Source organism: Xenopus laevis, chromosome 2S (genome assembly GCF_017654675.1).
Source record: "Xenopus laevis strain J_2021 chromosome 2S, Xenopus_laevis_v10.1, whole genome shotgun sequence".
Classification (NCBI taxonomy): domain Eukaryota; kingdom Metazoa; phylum Chordata; class Amphibia; order Anura; family Pipidae; genus Xenopus; species Xenopus laevis.
This window is the reverse complement of record NC_054374.1, coordinates 37671283-37685924: the sequence shown is the minus strand read 5'-3', so window position 1 is coordinate 37685924 and position 14642 is coordinate 37671283.

Here is a 14642-nt window from a genome sequence, read left to right as displayed (position 1 = left end):
ACACCTTCTTAGATAGAGAAAAGTACAATTAAAAGGTATGTTCAACTTGGCATTTGAGCCGGTTAGCATTCTTTACCTACAACTTCTTAGATAGAGAAAAGAACAATGAAAAGATAAGTTCAATTTAGCCAGGGCCAGATTTTGTCCCCTCCTGTCTGTGTTTATCTATCTGTGTGTGTCTGTCTGTGTGTGTCTGTCTGTGTGTGTGTGTCTGTCTGTGTGTGTCTGTGTGTGTGTTTGTCTGTGTGTGTCTGTCTGTGAGTGTTTGTCTTTGTGTGTGTCTCTGTGTGTTTGTGTATGTGTGTCTGTATCTGTATGTGTGTCTGTCTGTGTGTCTTTGTGTTTGTGTGTCTGTCTGAGTGTCTTTGTGTTTGTGTGTCTGTCTGTGTGTATCTGCTTGTCATCGGGTCGGATACCCGCAGGTTGCCGGGTGCAGGTATAGACGCGGGTCGGCAGTTCTGCAGGTTCGTGGGTCATGGGTCGGGCCGCGGGTCTTCTCAATAGCGATTTTTTTACTCAATTTTTCCGATCACGCCTACTTCCGATGATGTCACTTCCGGTTTACAATGACAGCATTTCCTGATTCTTGATGGTCAGCGGCTCGCGGGTCCAAGTTGCGGATTAGGTACTTTTGGATCAGGTAGCGGGTCCAAGCGAGTAAGAATGCGGGTTGCGGTCCGGGTTGCGGATTGCAGAATGCTGGTACGGGTTCCAAATAATTAACCTGCGCAGGACTCTACTGTCTGTGAGAGTGTCTCTCTGTCTGTCGATGTGTCAATGTGTCTGTCTGTATGTGTGTGTGTCTGTCTGTGTTTGTGTCTTTCTATGTGTATCTGTGTGGCTGTCTGTGTGTGTGTGTGTCTGTGTGTGTCTGTCTGAGTCATGTGTGTGTGTGTCTGTGTTTTTCTGTGTGTGTGTGTGTGTCTGTGTCAGTCTGTCTGTGTGTGTGTGTCTGTCTATGTGTCTGTCTGTGTGTGTGTGTGTGTCTGTCTGTGTCTTTGTGTGTGTGTCTGTCTGTGTCAGTCTGTGTGTGTCAGTCGGTGTGTGTCTGTCAGTCTGTATGTGTGCGTGTCCGACTGTGTGTGTCCGTCTGTGTGTGTCTGTGTCAGTCTGGCAGTCTGTGTCTATCTCTCTGTGTGTGTCTTTCTGTGTCCATCTGTCTGTGTGTGTCTGTCAGTCTGTCGTCTGTCTGCATGTGTGTGTGTCTGTCTCTGTGTGTCTGTCTGTGTATCTCTGTGTGTATCTGTCTATGTGTGTGTTTGTCTGTCTGTGTCTGTCTATGTGTGTCTGTTTGTGTGTATGTCTGTGTTTATCTGTCTATGTGTGTGTTTGTCTGTCTGTGTCTGTCTATGTGTGTCTGTTTGTGTGTATGTCTGTGTTTATCTGTCTGTGTGTATCTGTGTGTCTGTGTCCGTCTGTCTGTGTGTTTGTCTGTCTGTGTGTGTCTGTCTGTGAGTGTTTGTCTTTGGGTGTGTCTCTGTGTGTTTGTGTGTCTGTATCTGTCTATGTGTGTCTGTCTGTGAGTCTTTGTGTTTGTGTGTCTGTCTGTATCTGTCTGTATGTTAGAGTCCTGCATCGGGTCGGATACCCGCGGGGTGCCGGGGTGCGGGTATAGACGCGCAACGGCGGTTCTGAAGGTTTGTGGGTCATGGGTCGGGCCGCGGGTCTTCTCAATAGCGATTTTTACTCCTTTTTTCTGATCACGCCGACTCCCAATGATGTCACTTCCGGTTTACAATGACAGCACTTCCTGATTCTTGATGGTCAGCGGGTCGCAGGTCCAAGTTGCGGATAAGGTACTTTTGGATCAGGTAGCGGGTCCAAGCGAGTAAGAATGCGGGTTGCGGTCCGGGTTGCAGATTGCAGAATGCTGGTACGGGGTTCCAAAAAATGAACCTGCGCAGGACTCTACTGTCTGTGTCTGTGTCTCTCTGTCTGTCGATGTGTCAATGTGTCTGTCTGTATGTGTGTGTGTGTGTATCTGTGTGTGTGTGTGTGTGTGTGTCTTTCTATGTGTATCTGTGTGTGTGTGTGTCTGTCTGTGTGTGTCTGTCGGTTTAATGTGTGTGTGTGTGTATCTGTCTGTGTTTCTCTGTGTGTCTTTGTCAGTCTGTCTGTGTGTGTGTCTGTCTATGTGTCTGTTTGTTTGTCTGTCTGTGTTGTGTGTCTGTCTGTATGTGTGTTTGTGTGTGTCTGTCTGTCTGTCTGTCTGTCTGTATGTGTGTGGTGTCCGACTGTGTGTGTCCGTCTGTGTGTGTCTGTGTCAGTCTGTCAGTCTGTGTCTATCTCTCTGTGTGTGTCTTTCTGTGTCCATCTGTCTGTGTGTGTCTGTCAGTCTTTCTTTCTGTCTGCATGTGTGTGTGTCTGTCCCTGTGTGTCTGTCTCCGTGTGTCTGTCTTTGTATGTCTGTGTGTATCTGTCTATGTGTGTGTTTGTCTGTCTGTGCCTGTCTATGTGTGTCTGTTTGTGTGTATGTCTGTGTTTATCTGTCTGTGTGTGTTTGTCTGTCTGTGTGTGTGTGTCCGTCTGTGTGTGTCTGTCTGTGTGTGTGAGTGTTTGTCTTTGTGTGTGTCTGTCTGTGTGTATCTGTCTGTATGTTAGAGTCCTGCACCGGGTCGGATACCCACGAGTTGCCAGGCTACGGGTATAGACGCGCATCGGCGGTTCTGTAGGTTTGTGGGTCATGGGTCGGGCCGCGGGTCTTCTCAATAGCGATTTTTTACTCCTTTTATCTGATCACGCCGACTTCCAATGATGTCACTTCCGGTTTACAATGACAGCACTTCCTGACTACTTGAATGGTCAGCGGTCGCGGGGTCCGAGTTGCGGATAACGTACTTGCGGATAGGATGGGTGCGGGTCCAAGCGAGTAACGGAATGCCGATTGTTGGTCCTCGGGTTGCGGACTTGCGAATTGCAGGGTACTGGGTTCCAAAAAAATGGACCTGCAGCAGGACATCTACTGTCTGTGTGTGGGCCTCATCTTATTCTGTCGATGTGTCAATGTGCCTGTCAGTGTATGTGTCTGATGTGTGTCTTGTCCTGTGTATTTGTCCTTGTCTGTGTGTGTGGTCTGTCTGTGCGTCACTGTGATGTGTGTGTATGTGTGTGTCTGTGTTTCTCTGTTGTGTGTCAGTCTGTCTGTGTGTGTGGTGTTGTGGTGTGGTTCTGTCTGTGTGTGTGTGTGTGTGTGAGAGTCTGGTTTGTATGTATCTCTGTTGGTGTGTCTGTCATGTGTTAGTCTGTGTGTGTGTCAGTCTGTGTGTGTCTGTCTGTCAGTCTGTATGTTGTGTCCCCGTCTGGTTATGTGTCCGTCTGTGGTGTGTGTGTGTCTGTGTCAGTCTGTCAGTGTGTGTCTATCTCTCTGTGTGTGTCTTTCTGTGTCCATCTGTCTGTGTGTGTCCTGTCAGTCTTTCTGTCCTGTCTGCATGTGTGTGGTGTCTGTCTCTGTGTGTCTGTCTGTGTGTATCTGTCTATGTGTGTGTTTGTCTGTCTGTGTCTGTCTATGTGTGTCTGTTTGTGTGTATGTCTGTGTCTATCTGTCTGTGTGTGTTTGTCTGTCTGTGTGTGCCGTTCCTGTGTGTCTGTTCTGTGTGTGCCTAGTCTGTGTGTGTGAGTGTTTGTCTTTGTGAGTGTGCTGTCTGTGTGTATCTGGTCCTGTATGTTAGAGTCCTGCACCCGGGTCTGATACCGTGCGGGTTGCCGGGGTGCGGGTATAGACGAACAATTCGCCGGTTCTGTAGGTTTGTGGGTCATGGGTTTGGGCGCGGGTCTTCTCAAATAGCGAATTTTTTACTCCTTTTTTATGATCACGGCCGACTTCTTCAATGATGTCACTGTCCCGGTTTGACAATGCAGCACTTCCTGATTTCTTGATGGTCAGCGGGTCGCGGGGTCCAAGTTGCGGTTAAGGTTAAAAAACCATGGACCTGCGCAGACCTCTACTGTCTGTGTGGTGTGTTCTCTCTCTCCTGTCGATGTGTCAATGTGGTCTGTCCTGTGTGGTGTCTGTGTGTGTCCTGTTCCTGTGGTATTTGGTTTGTCCTGTGTGTGTGTCTGTCTGTGTCATGTGGTTGCTGTGTGTGTGTGCTATGTGTGTGTGTGGTGTCTGTTTTCTCTGTGTCAGTCTGATCCTGTGTGTGGTGTACTGCCTGTGTGTGTGTCTTGTCTGTGTGTGTGTCTGTGTGTGTGTGTGTTGTGTGTGTGTCTGTGGTGTATGGTGTCTGTGTGGTGGTGTGGTCCTGTCTGTCTGTGTGTACAAGGTTTTGTCTGTCTGTGTCTTGTCTATTGTGTGTCTGTTTGTGTGTATGTCTGTGTTTATCTGTCTGGTGTTGTATCTGTGTGTCTGTGTCCGTCTGTGGTGTCTGTCTGTGTGTTTGTCTGTCTGTGTGTGTCTGTTCTGTGAGTGTTGTCTTTGTGGTGTGCCTGTTGTGTTTTGTGTGTCTGTATCTGTCTATTTGTGTCTGTCTGTGGAGCTTTTGTGTTTGTGTGGTCCTGTCTGTATTCTGTCTGTATGTTAGAGTCCTGCATCGGGTCGTATACCCGCGGGGTGCGGGTGCGGGTATAGACGCGCAACGGCCGGTTCTGAAGGTTTGTGGGTCATGGGTCGGGCCGCGGGTCTTCTCAATAGCGATTTTTTACTCCTTTTTTCTGATCACGCCGACTTCCAATGATGTCACTTCCGGTTTACAATGACAGCACTTCCTGATTCTTGATGGTCAGCGGGTCGCGGGTCCAAGTTGCGGATAAGGTACTTGTGGATCAGGTAGCGGGTCCAAGCGAGTAAGAATGCGGGTTTCGGTCCGGGTTGCGGATTGCAGATTGCTGGTACGGGTTCCAAAAAATGAACCTGCGCAGGACTCTACTGTCTGTGTGTGTGTCTCTCTGTCTGTCGATGTGTCAATGTGTCTGTCTGTATGTGTGTGTGTGTGTCTTTCTATGTGTATCTGTGTGTCTGTCTGTGTGTGTGTGTGTTTGTGTGTGTGTGTGTGTGTCCGTCTGTCTGTGTGTGTCTGTCTGTGCCATGTGTGTGGGTGTGTGTGTCTATCTGTGTGTCTGTCTGTGTGTCTGTCTGTCTGTGTGTGTGTCTGTGTGTGTCTGTGTTTGTCTGTGTGTCTGTCTGTCTATATGTGTCCGTCTCTGTTTGTCTGTCTGTGTCTGTATGTGAGTGTTTGTCTGTGTTTGTGTATGTGTGTCTGATGTGTGTCTGTCTGTGTGTCCTTGTGTTTGTGTGTCTGTCTGTGTGTATTTGTCTGTATGTTAGAGTCCTGCAGCGGGTCGGATACCCGCGGGTTGCCGGGGTGCGGGTATAGACGCGTAACGGCGGTTCTGTAGGTTTGTGGGTCATGGCTCAGGCCGCGGGTCTTCTCAATAGCGATTTTTTACTCCTTTTATCTGATCACGCCGACTTCCAATGATGTCACTTCCGGTTTACAATGACAGCACTTCCTGATTCTTGATGGTCAGCAGGTCGCAGGACCGAGTTGCGGATAGGATCGGGTAGCGGGTCCAAGCGAGTAAGAATGCCGGTTGTGGTCTGGGTTGTGGTCTGGGTTGCGGATTGCAGATTGCGGGTACGGGTTCCAAAAAATGGACCTGCGCAGGACTCTACTGTCTGTGTTTATGTTTTTCTGTCTGTCGATGTGTCAATGTGTCTGTCTTTATGTATGTTTGTGTGTCTGTGTGTGTTTCTGTCTGTGTCATGTGTGTGTGTTTCTCTGAGTGTGTGTCTGTGTCCAGTCTGTCTGTGTGTTATGTCTGTCTATGTGTCTGTCTGTCCTGTCTGTGTCTGTGTGAATGTGTCTCTGTGTGTGTCTCTGTGTGTGTGTCTGTCTGTGTCAGTCTATGTGTGTCTGTCAGTCCTGTATGTGTGTGTGTCCAACTGTGTGTGTCCGCCTGTGTGTGTGTGTCTGTGTCAGTCTGTCAGTCTGTGTCTATTTATCTGTGTGTGTCTTTCTGTGCCCATCTGTCTGTGTGTGTCAGTCTGTCTGTGTGTCTGTCTGTCTATGTGTGTCTGTCTGTGAGTCTTTGTGTTTGTGTGTCTGTCTGTGTGTATCTGTCTGTATGTTAGAGTCCTGCATCGGGTCTATGTGCGGGTATAGACGCGCAACGGCGGTTCTGAAGGTTTGTGGGTCATGGGTCGGGCCGCGGGTCTTCTCAATAGCGATTTTTTACTCCTTTTTTCTGATCACGCCGACTTCCAATGATGTCACTTCCGGTTTACAATGACAGCACTTCTTGATTCTTGATGGTCAGCTGGTCGCGGGTCCAAGTTGCGGATAAGGATAGCGGGTCCCAAGCGAGTAGAATGACCGGTTTGCTGGATGGTTGTGATTGCAGATTGCGGGTGCGGGTTCCAAAAAAAATGGACCTGCGCAGAGAGGCTCTACTGTCTGTGTGCTGTTTTTATTGTCTGTCGATGGTCAATGTGTCTGTCTTATCGTGTTTGTGGTTCTTGTGTGGTGCTGTCTTTGTCATGTGTGGTTTGTGTGTGTGTGTGTGTTTCTCTGAGTGAGTGTCTGTGTCAGATCTGTCTGTGTGTATGTCTGTCTGCAGGTGTATAGTCTGTCAGTCAGTCTTTGTGTGTCTGTTCAGTCTGTATGTTCCTGTGTCCAACTGTGTAATGTGTTTCCACCTGTGTTGATGTGTCTGTTGTCAGTCTGTCAGTCTGTGTCTATTCTATCTGTGTGTTTTTCTTCGGTCCATCTGTCTGTGTCTGTCTGTTGTGCTGTCTGTCGTTGTTGGGTCTGTCTGTGGTATACTGTCTATGTGTGTGTTTGTGTGTCTGTCTGGTTTATCTGTCTGTTGTATTCTGCCTTGTGTTGTGATCCGTCTTCAGGTTGATGTCGTTCTGTGTGTGTGTTTGTCTGTCGTGTAGTGTGTGTCTGTGAGTGTTTCTCTTTGTGATGTGTCTTGTGTGTTGTGATGTGTGTCTGTATCTGTCTATTGCATGTCTGGTTGTGAGTCTTTGGTGTCTTTGTTTTCTCTCTGTGAGTGTAATCTGTCTGTAGTTAGAGTCCTGCACCGGGCTCAGATTACCCGGGGGTGCCGGGTTGCGGCTATTAGATGCGCAACGGCGGTTCTGCAAGGTTTGTGGTCAATGGGTCGGGCCGCGGTCTTCTTCAAAGCGTTTTTTCTCACTTTTTAAAACGATCACGCCGACTTCCAATTGATCGTCACTTACCGGTTCTTACAATGACAGCACTCCTGATTCTTGTGGTCAGCGGTCGCAGGACCGAGTTCTGGGATTAGGATAGCGGCGTCCAAGCGAGTAAGAATGCCGTGTTTTTTTTGGTCTGGGTGGTTTTTTATTCTTTTTTTTTTGGTTGATGGAATTGCAGATGCGGGTTGCGGGTTCCAAAAAAATTGGACCTGCGGCAGGACTCTACTGTCTGTTGTGTGTTTTCTGTCTGTCATGTGTCAATGTGTCTGTCTTATGCTGTTTGTGATGTCTGTGTGTGTGTCTGTCATGTGTCATGTGTGTGTGTAAATGTGTGTGTTTCTCTGAGTGTGTGTCTGTGTCAGTCTGATCTGATTGTGTATGTCTGTCTTGTGTTCTATGTTCTGTGTCCAGTCTTTGATATGTGTCTGTATCAGTCTGTATGTTGTGTGTCCAACTGTGTTTGTGTCCACCTGCTGTGTGGTGTCTGGTCAGGCATCTGTCAGTCTGGGTCTATTTACTGATGTGATTCTTTCTGTCTGTCCATATGTCTGTGTCCTGGTTCAGTCTGTCTGTCTGCGTCGTTGATGTGTGTCTGCTGTGTGTATCTGTCTATGTGTATGTTTGTGCTGTCGTCGTGCTTTATCGTCTGTGTGTATCTGTGTGTCTGGTTCCGTCTGTTGTGTCTGTCTGTGTTGTTTGTCTGTCCTGTGTGATAGTGTCTGTCTTGAAGTGTTTCTCCTTTGTGTGTGTCTCTATGTATTGTCTGCTGTATGTGTTCTGCTATCTGTTCTATGCATGTCTGTCTGTGAGTCTTTGTGTTTGATGTCTGTCTGTCTGTGTGATATCTGTTCTGTATAGTTGTAGAGTTCCATGCACCAGGAGTTGATACCGCGGCGTGCCGGGGTGCGGGTATAGATGCGCAACGGCGGTTCTGAAGGTTTGTGGGTCATGGGTCGGGCCGCGGTCTTCTCAAAAGCGTTCTTTACTCCTTTTTCTGATTCACGCCGACTTCCAATGATGTCACTTCCGGTTTACAATGACAGCACTTCCTGATTCTTGATGGTCAGACGGGTCGCGGGTCCAAGTGCGGATAAGGTACTTGTGGATCAGGTAGCGGGTCCAAGCGAGTAAGAATGCGGGTTTCGGTCTGGGTTGCGGATTGCAGGATTGCTGGTACGGGTTCCAAAAAATGAACCTGCGCAGGACTCTACTAGTGTTCTGTGTGTGTCTCTCTGTCTGTCGATGTTGTCAATGTGTTCTGTCTGTATGGTGTTTGTGTGTGTCTTTCTATGTGTATCTGTGTGTCTGTATGTGTGTCTGTCTGTGTTTGTGTCTGTGTGTGTGTGTCTGTCGTGCTGTGTGTGTGTCTATCTGTGTGTCTCTGTGTGTATGTGTCTGTCTGTGTCAGTCTGTCTGTGTTGTGTGTGTCTGTGTGTGTCTGTGTTTGTCTGTGTCTGTCTGTCTATATGTGTCCGTCTCTGTTTGTCTGTCTGTCTGTCTGAGTGTGTCTGTATGTGAGAGTCCTGCACCGGGTTGGATACCCACGAGTTGCCAGGCTACGGGTATAGACGCGCATCGGCGGTTCTGTAGGTTTGTGGGTCATGGGTCGGGCCGCTGGGTCTTCTCAATAGCGATTTTTTACTCCTTTTATCTGATCACGCCGACTTCCAATGATGTCACTTCCGGTTTACAATGACAGCACTTCCTGATACTTGATGGTCAGCAGGTCGCGGGTCCGAGTTGCGGATAAGGTACTTGCGGATAGGATCGGGTAGCGGGTCCAAGCGAGAAGAATGCCGATTGTGGTCCGGGTTGCGGATTGCAAATTGCGGGTACGGGTTCCAAAAAATGGACCTGCGCAGGACTCTACTGTCTTGTGTGTGTGTCTCTCTATCTGTCGATGTGTCAATGTGTCTGTCTGTATGCGTCTGTGTGTGTCTGTCTGTGTATTTGTTTGTCTGTGTGTGTGTGTCTGTCTGTGTCATGTGTGTATGTGTGTCAGTCTGTCTGTGGTGTGTCTGTCTGTGTGTGTGTTGTGTCTGTGTGTATGTATCTCTGTGTGTGTTAGTCTGTGTGTGTGTCAGTCTGTGTGTGTCTGTCTGTCAGTCTGTATGTTTGTGTCCCCGTCTGTTTGTGTCCGTCTGTGTGTGTGTGTGTCTGTGTCAGTCTGTCAGTCTGTGTCTATCTGTCTGTGTGCGTCTTTCTGTGTCTATCTGGCTGTGTGTCTGTTCAGACTGTCTGTGTGTCTGTCTGTGTGTGTGTGTGTGTGTGTGTGTGTCAGTCTCTGTGTGTCTGTCTGTGTATGTCTGTGTGTATCTGTCTATGTGTGTGTTTGTCTGTCTGTGTCTGTCTATGTGTGTCTGTGTGTATGTCTGTGTTTATCTTTCTGTGTGTGTCTGTCTGTCTGTGTGTGTGTCCGTCTGTGTGTCTGCATCTGTGTGTCTGTGTGTGTGGTTTGTCTGTCTGTTTGTGTCTGTCTGTGAGTGTTTGTCTTTGTGTGTGTCTCTGTGTGTTTTGTGTATGTGTGTCTGTATCTGTCTATGTGTGTCTTTGTGTTTGTGTGTCCGTCTGTGTGTATCTGTCTGTATGTTAGAGTCCTGCATCGGGTCGGATACCCGCGGGGTGCTGGGGTGCGGTATAGACGCGCAACGCCGGTTCTGAAGGTTTGTGGGTCATGGGTCGGGCCGCGGGTCTTCCCAATAGCGATTTTTTACTCCTTTTTTCTGATCACGCCGACTTCCAATGATGTCACTTCCGGTTTACAATGACAGCACTTCCTGATTCTTGATGGTCAGCGGGTCGCGGGTCCAAGTTGCGGATAAGGTACTTGTGGATCAGGTAGCGGTCCAAGCGAGTAATAATGCGGGTTTCGGTCCGGGTTGCGGATTGCAGATTGCTGGTACGGATTTCCAAAAAATGAACCTGCGCAGGACTCTACTCTCTGTGTGTGTGTCTCTCTGTCTGTTGATGTGTCAATGTGTCTGTCGTATGTGTGGTGTTGTCTGTCTGTTGTCTTTCTATGTGTATCTGTGTGTGTTGTGTTGTGTGTCTGTCTGTGTGTGTCTGTCTGTGCCATGTGTGTGTGGTGTGTGTCTATCTGTGTGTCTCTGTGTGTGTGTGTGTCTGTTCTGTCTGTGTCAGTCTGTCTGTGTGTGTGTCTGTGTGTGTCTGTGTTTGTCTGTGTGTCTGTCTGTCTATATGTGTCCATCTCTGTTTGTCTGTCTGTCTGAATGTGTCTGTATGTGAGTGTTTGTCTGTGTTTGTGTATGTGTGTCTGTATCTGTCTATGTGTGTCTGTCTGTGTGTCCTTGTGTTTGTGTGTCTGTCTGTGTGTATCTGTCTGTATGTTAGAGTCTGCACCGGTCGGATACCGCGGGTGCGGGGTGCGTAAGACGCGCCAACAGGCCGGTTCTGTAGGTTTGATGAGGTCATGGCTCAGGCCGCTGGGTCTTTCTTAATAGCGATTTTTTTACTCTTTTTATCTGATCACGCCGACTTCCAATGATGCACTACCGGTTTACAATGAAAGCACTCCTGAATTCTTGATGGCAGCAGGTCGCGGGCCGAGTTGCGCGATAGGATTCGGGTTAGCGGCCAAGCGAGTAGGTCTGGGTTGCGGATTGCAGATTGCGGTACGTTCCAAAAAATGGACCTGCGCAGACTCTACTGCTTGTGTCGTGTCTCTCTATCTGTCGAGTGTCAATTGTGTTCTGTCTGTTGCGTCTGTGTGTGTCTGTCGGTGTATTTGTTTGTCTGCTGGTGTTTGTGTCTGTCTGTGTCATGTGTGAAATAGGTTCGTCTGCCTGTGTGTTTGTGTCTGTCTGTGTGTGTGTGTGTCTGTGTGTATGTACTCTGTGATGTGTAGTCTGTGTGTGTGTCAGTCTGTGTGTGTCTGTACTGTCAGTCATGTGATGTTTGTGTCCCCGTCTGTTTGTGTCCGTCTGTGTCTGTGTATGTGTCTTGTGTCAGTCGTCAGTCTGTCTGTCTATCTGCTTGTGCGTCTTTCTGTGTCTATCTGTTGTGGTCTGTCAGACTGTCTTGTGTCGTCGGTGTTGTGTGTGTGTGTGTGTTGTGTCAGTCTCTGTTGTGATCTGTCTGTGTATTGTCTGTGTGTTATCTGTTATGTGTTGTGTTGTCTGTGTGTCGTCTATGTGTGTCCTGTTGTGTATGTCTGTGTTATCTATTCTTGGGTGTGTCGGTCTGTCTTGTGTGTTGTGTCCGTCTGTTGTGTCTGCATCTGTAGTGTCGTTGGGTGTGGTTGTCTGTCTGTTTGTGTCTGGTCTGATATGTGTTGTCTTTTGTGTGTGTCTCTGTGTGTTTGTATGTGTGTTGTATCTGTCTATGTGTGTCTGTCTGTGAGTCTTGTGTTGTGTGTCCGTCTGTGTTGTATCTGTCTGTATGTTAGAGTCCTGCATCGGGGCGGATACCCGCGGGGGTGCGGGGTGCGGGTATAAGACGCGCAACGCCGGTTCTGAAGGTTTGTGGGTCATGGGTCGGGGGCCGCGGTCTTCCCAATAGCGATTTTTACTCCTTTTTTCTGATCACGCCGACTTTCCAATGATGTCACTTCCGGTTTGCAATGACAGCACTTCCTGATTCTGATGGTCAGCGGGTCGCGGGGTCCAAGTTGCGGATAAGGGTACTTGTGGATCAGGTAGCGGGTCCAAGCGAGTAAGAATGCGGGTTCGGTCCGGGTTGCGGATTGCAGATTGCTGGTACGGTTCCAAAAAATGAACCTGCGCAGGACTCTACTGTCTGTGGTGTGTCTCTCTGTCTGTCGATGTGTCAATGTGTCTGTCTGTATGTGTGTGTGTGTCTGTCTGTGTGTCTTTCTATGTGTATCTGTGTGTGTTTGTGTGTGTGTGTCTGTCTGTGTGTGTCTGTCTGTGCCATGTGTGTGTGTGTGTGTCTATCTGTGTGTCTCTGTGTGTGTGTGTGTCTGTCTGTCTGTGTCAGTCTGTCTGTGTGTGTGTCTGTGTGTGTCTGTGTTTGTCTGTGTGTCTGTCTGTCTATATGTGTCCATCTCTGTTTGTCTGTCTGTCTGAATGTGTCTGTATGTGAGTGTTTGTCTGTGTTTGTGTATGTGTGTCTGTATCTGTCTATGTGTGTCTGTCTGTGTGTCCTTGTGTTTGTGTGTCTGTCTGTGTGTATCTGTCTGTATGTTAGAGTCCTGCACCGGGTCGGATACCCGCGGGTTGCCGGGGTGCGGGTATAGACGCGCAACGGCGGTTCTGTAGGTTTGTGGGTCATGGCTCAGGCCGCGGGTCTTCTTAATAGCGATTTTTTACTCTTTTTATCTGATCACGCCGACTTCCAATGATGTCACTTCCGGTTTACAATGACAGCACTTCCTGATTCTTGATGGTCAGCAGGTCGCAGGGCCGAGTTGCGGATAGGATCGGGTAGCGGGTCCAAGCGAGTAAGAATGCGGTGTGGTCTGGGTTGCGGATTGCAGATTGCGGGTACGGGTTCCAAAAAATGGACCTGCGCAGGACTCTACTGTCTGTGTGTGTGTTTTCTGTATGTCGATGTGTCAATGTGTCTGTCTTTATGTGTGTTTGTGTGTCTGTGTGTGTGTCTGTCTGTGTCTGTGTGTATGTGTCTCTGTGTGTGTCTCTGTGTGTGTGTCTGTGTCAGTCTGTGTGTGTGTCTGTCAGTCTGTATGTGTGTGTGTCCAACTGTGTGTCCGCCTGTGTGTGTGTGTCTGTGTCAGTCTGTCAGTCTGTGTCTATTTATCTGTGTGTGTCTTTCTGTATCCATCTGTCTGTGTCTGTCAGTGTGTCTGTCTGCGTGTGTGTGTGTCTGTCTGTGTGTATCTGTCTATGTGTGTGTTTGTGTGTCTGTCTGTGTTTATCTGTCTGTGTGTATCTGTGTGTCTGTGTCCGTCTGTGTGTCTGTCTGTGTGTGTTTGTCTATCTGTGTGTGTCTGTCTGTGAGTGTTTGTCTTTGTGTGTGTCTCTGTGTGTCTGTGTGTTTGTGTATGTGTGTCTGTATCTGTCTATGTGTGTCTGTCTGTGAGTCTTTGTGTTTGTGTGTCTGTCTGTGTGTATCTGTCTGTATGTTAGAGTCCTGCACCGGGTCGGATACCCGCGGGGTGCCGGGGTGCGGGTATAGATGCGCAACGGCGGTTCTGAAGGTTTGTGGGTCATGGGTCGGGCCGCGGGTCTTCTCAATAGCGATTTTTTACTCCTTTTTTCTGATCACGCCGACTTCCAATGATGTCACTTCCGGTTTACAATGACAGCACTTCCTGATTCTTGATGGTCAGCGGGTCGCGGGTCCAAGTTGCGGATAAGGTACTTGTGGATCAGGTAGCGGGTCCAAGCGAGTAAGAATGAGGGTTTCGGTCCGGGTTGCGGGATTGCAGATTGCTGGTACGGATTCCAAAAAATGAACCTGCGCAGGACTCTACTGTCTGTGTGTGTGTCTCTCTGTCTGTTGATGTGTCAATGTGTCTGTCTGTATGTGTGTGTGTGTCTGTCTGTGTGTCTTTCTATGTGTATCTGTGTGTGTTTGTGTCTGTGTGTGTGTCTGTCTGCCTGTGTGTGTCTGTCTGTGCCATGTGTGTGTGTGTGTGTCTATCTGTGTGTCTCTGTGTGTGTGTGTGTCTGTCTGTGTCAGTCTGTCTGTGTGTGTGTCTGTGTGTGTCTGTGTTTGTCTGTGTGTCTGTCTGTCTATATGTGTCCATCTCTGTTTGTCTGTCTGTCTGAATGTGTCTGTATGTGAGTGTTTGTCTGTGTTTGTGTATGTGTGTCTGTATCTGTCTATGTGTGTCTGTCTGTGTGTCCTTGTGTTTGTGTGTCTGTCTGTGTGTATCTGTCTGTATGTTAGAGTCCTGCACCGGGTCGGATACCCGCGGGTTGCCGGGGTGCGGGTATAGACGCGCAACGGCGGTTCTGTAGGTTTGTGGGTCATGGCTCAGGCCGCGGGTCTTCTTAATAGCGATTTTTACTCTTTTTATCTGATCACGCCGACTTCCAATGATGTCACTTCCGGTTTACAATGACAGCACTTCCTGATTCTTGATGGTCAGCAGGTCGCAGGGCCGAGTTGCGGATAGGATCGGGTAGCGGGTCCAAGCGAGTAAGAATGCCGGTTGTGGTCTGGGTTGCGGATTGCAGATTGCGGGTACGGGTTCCAAAAAATGGACCTGCGCAGGACTCTACTGTCTGTGTGTGTGTTTTTCTGTATGTCGATGTGTCAATGTGTCTGTCTTTATGTGTGTTTGTGTGTCTGTGTGTGTCTGTCTGTGTCTGTGTGTATGTGTCTCTGTGTGTGTGTCTGTCTGTGTCAGTCTGTGTGTGTGTCTGTCAGTCTGTATGTGTGTGTGTGTCCAACTGTGTGTCCGCCTGTGTGTGTGTGTCTGTGTCAGTCTGTCAGTCTGTGTCTATTTATCTGTGTGTGTCTTTCTGTGTCCATCTGTCTGTGTCTGTCAGTGTGTCTGTCTGCGTGTGTGTGTGTCTGTCTGTGTGTATCTGTC